Consider the following 4,083-nt stretch of genomic DNA (forward strand, 5'->3'; position numbering starts at 1 on the left):
TATATGTGATATATGATATGTGATACAAATTGATGATGAAAATAATATGAGATCATGATATATGAGTCGATTTATAATATGTAATTGAAACATTAGTTAGCCTATTAATTGTTTGGGCAGAGTCGGATATAGTTGGCATGTCATAGGATTAGATTTGAGTACAAGTTTATGTTGGGAAATATGCCCATATTGTAGTAAACATGTAACTGTTTTCTATTTATTTTAAGGGTGAATAAATAAAGTTAATTTCACATTTCACTATAATGTCTATTGTATTTTTTGTCTTTCATATTTTGTAGGCATAGCGAAATTGTGACAAGCAAATATTAGCTTATTGATTGTCTAAAGTTCAAACTAAAGATAAGTGGAATTATAAAAAACATTTACATTGCGAAAAAGAATAATTACTTCAATATATAATCTAAATGAGTCCATAATCTCGTAAAAGAATCAAAGTGAGCATTTGATTCAAATACTTAGAAGAATTATTATGTCATCTACAATTCCAATTGGGGAGATGGCCAGTCTTGGCTATCAGAGCAGTTGACTCCATGAGTAGAGACATGGATGTATTCATTAGTAGAATGATACATTGAACTAAACCCAAGATGAATTAATTTTGAATCCGTTTGTGAATTAATTCACTTGTGACGTTCATGGTGTGATTTACCTAAATCCTGAGTTAGTCATTGACCATGCGTATACAACTCATGTCCTTTGATATAAGTGGAGGCTTATGCTCTACAGATAATCGAGCCGATAATCGGCATGTTGGGTATATGACTTGTGTATGGTATGGCTTTACTAGCAATAGTGGAATTCATAGCCCAATTAAAGAGTTAATTATTTCCTTTCATTGGCATTGTGTGGATCGATAAATATCGAATGTGGCCATGGGTTGCTTGTTCAACTAGAGAATTCATAGCCCAATTAAATTAGGTGGTCGTAAGAATTGTTCAACTAGAGAATTTGATTAAAGAATTTTCTTGAAAAGCTAATTTGGAAATTCTAAGTGATTTTTGGAAAAATTAATTTTGACCAAGTAAAATTAAATTTATCAAATTAATTAAAATTAATACGATATTTTTGGAAATTAATTTTTAAGTCAGACAATTTGCCCAATGGGTAATTAAACTTGAGAATTGGATCTGAGATCGTAAATTGGGTTTGGGAGCCCAAAACCGAGACTAAGACCCAAAAACTGGTCAAACTGGGCCCGAACTGTGAAACCGGACTGACAGTCCAATCGATGGCTAGACCAGATCAGTCGGGTTGTCATTGACCCGGACCGAACTGGCAGCAGCTGGACCGGCTCGGGGTGCTGTAAGGGTATTGCACCTACATCATTGGATACAGCGGTGCTGGTGTCTGCGACGGCAGTGTCCCGGTGGGCAACGATGGTTGGCCATTAGTGGTTGAGTAGTGGAAGAGTTACACTCCTATTGGGACTCTACCAGAAAATTTGATTTCAGGTTAATTATTTCAAAAATAATATTATTTTAATAGTTTAGTATTAAATTTAATTTAATACTTATCTTAATAATATTATATTAATTTAATATTAAAGTGATTAAGTTTAATCATAGTTGAACTCTCTAAACTCTCCCTATATAAAGAAAGCCTTGGGTCATTATTTACACATTTGAATTCAAGAGAAAGTTGTAGAGAAAATTCTCTAAAGAGATTATTTCATAAAATTTCTAGAGTTATTTTTCTGATTTATAACTTGACCCAAAAGTTTAGAGAAATTGCAAAATTACCCCATTGGTAATTTTTTTGAAAAATTTTCTAATTCGAAGCGAGCCTACACTCGACAGACGTGAGCTTGACGATAGGGGAGAAGACTACTTGGTCGAAGCACTCCTCCTAGATGAATTGAAAAGATACAATTTTGATTAAATGTTTATTACTTTAGATATCACGACCAAGAACTTGTTTTGGAGAAATTTTTAAAATTTTGTTTCTTCCCTAAATTTATTTTCCGCTGCGTTTTCCAACAATTTATACTTCAATTTTACCGATGAGGTGTGGAGCACATTATTACTTTGGACGTTCGATAAGGTGAAAATCACATTTTAATTTAGTTAAATTGATGAGGCGCGGAGTGTAATATTTACTTTAGGCATTCAATGAGGCACTGAGTGCCCTATTAGTGTGATGGTTGAATGATCTATGTGTCTGTCTTGAGTTTGTGTCTTGTTAATAGGGATTATAAAATATGAACTTGATAAATGATATTTGAACTAAAATGATTGTATGAAATGATACAATAAGTGTATATATGAAATGTATCAAATGAAAACATGTGAAAGATCATGCAAATTGATTTAAATGAGGCCTAAGGGTCGATATGGTAACTAAATGAATCAATGATTTGAGAGAGAATGAGATAATGAAATAAATAGGTAGTATGAAATGAAATGGAAATGAACATGTTATGTGGTTATAATACATGGCATGATATGTGTATATAAACTTGGTTAAATGATGCATAAAGTTGATTCATAAGACTTGAATGGTTGAAATTAGATCATGTGTTGTTATATTCTTAACAATATAATGTTAATGCTTTATTGTATTGAATCATGAAAGTACCATTAAGCTCTATCGCTTAGTGTATAGTTTGTTTATTTAATACGTAGGTATTAGTAGATCTTGAAGATTAGAGGATTGATCCAACATCTAAACTGCAACTCTCAACTCAACAATATTTTTACAATTCTTTATGTTTCAATATGTGGCATGTACTTAGGGTTGAATCGATTTTAGGTTTTGAATTGGTCAAATTGGTATTTTGAATAGTTGATATAAATTTTGAACTTAAGCATATGGATAGCTTAAAGTATTTATGTAAATGGTGTTGACTTAAATTGATACATGCACAAATAGGGTAAAATTTATTAAATTCCATTTCATTGAAGCTATCAATTTTCAAGTTTGAAAAATAAGCTAACTTGTGAAAAATTTTTGAACGAAAACCAAGCATTTCCTGTCACACCCTTACTTGGCGAACTGGTATTTTTCTGGAAGGTTGTACTGGTGAAACTGCCTAAGTCGCGAGACTTAGACTGGTTGGCGTTGGTGATTTCCTTGGCAAAGTATTTCACTAAGCTTCACCAATGTTGCGGACTCTTAGTCCGCAATTTTCAAGTTCACCGTTTGGCGAGATCCTTATTTAGCAAATTCTCTTGGTGATAAGTCCGCCACCCATGTTTTGTGTTAATGTAAACGTATTAGTGTATTAGAAATTGTGTTTAGCAGGACACATTTAGGTCACGTGGCATCCTAATAGGGGTATTGTGTGAATAAACAGGACACCTGGAGAACCTCGTAGGAGGTGAATAATTAGTGGAACGTGTGTGCATGGATATTTATTAGAGAACATACTTAGAGTGGGAAATTGGATTAGAGTTTACCTTTAAATAGGACAACCCGGTAGTGGAGAGAGAAGATTTTATTTTCATTTTCGCTGCTCACCTTTGTTATCATCAAACAAAACTCAGAAGTGTTCTTAATTTATTATAGAAGATCGAATTGTTAAGCTTGTAGAAGCTACCTTCTCTAAGTTATCCGATGGTCAACTTTTAAATCATTCTTTAAGTTTTTACCAAACAAGAAGGGGTAGTCATGGGAGGTATTCATTAGGGTTTTCTTTTGGACATTGGACAGGAAGAAAACTTCCTTGTGGAAACTGATTGCATGTTTACCAATTCTTGCTATTATGTTGAATTTTGGTCGTTCTTGTATTTAAATGAGTTATTTACTTGTTTTTAGCCAAAGATACAGGAGAAGGTCCTAGTGCTAAGGGAAAAGAACTCGTCGAGTAGATAAAACCCTATGTGAAGTTTTCTGGTGAGTTCCTTTGTACTTTGTGTCTGTTAACTATACCAACATGTTTAAACTATAATACTGTTATTTAGGTGAGTTGTCTTAACCTTTGGTTTTTGGTATATCTGTCAAAGGAATGTGGAAATTAGATGATGCATGTATTGTTATGGCGGTAAATCATAGACATGAGTCTTGCATGTGCATCAGTATGGAAACTTCTTCCTTGGTGCATAAGCTCTGTATCCGGAACATCGT

The sequence above is a fragment of the Gossypium raimondii genome, chromosome 6 (assembly GCF_025698545.1).
Source record: "Gossypium raimondii isolate GPD5lz chromosome 6, ASM2569854v1, whole genome shotgun sequence".
Classification (NCBI taxonomy): domain Eukaryota; kingdom Viridiplantae; phylum Streptophyta; class Magnoliopsida; order Malvales; family Malvaceae; genus Gossypium; species Gossypium raimondii.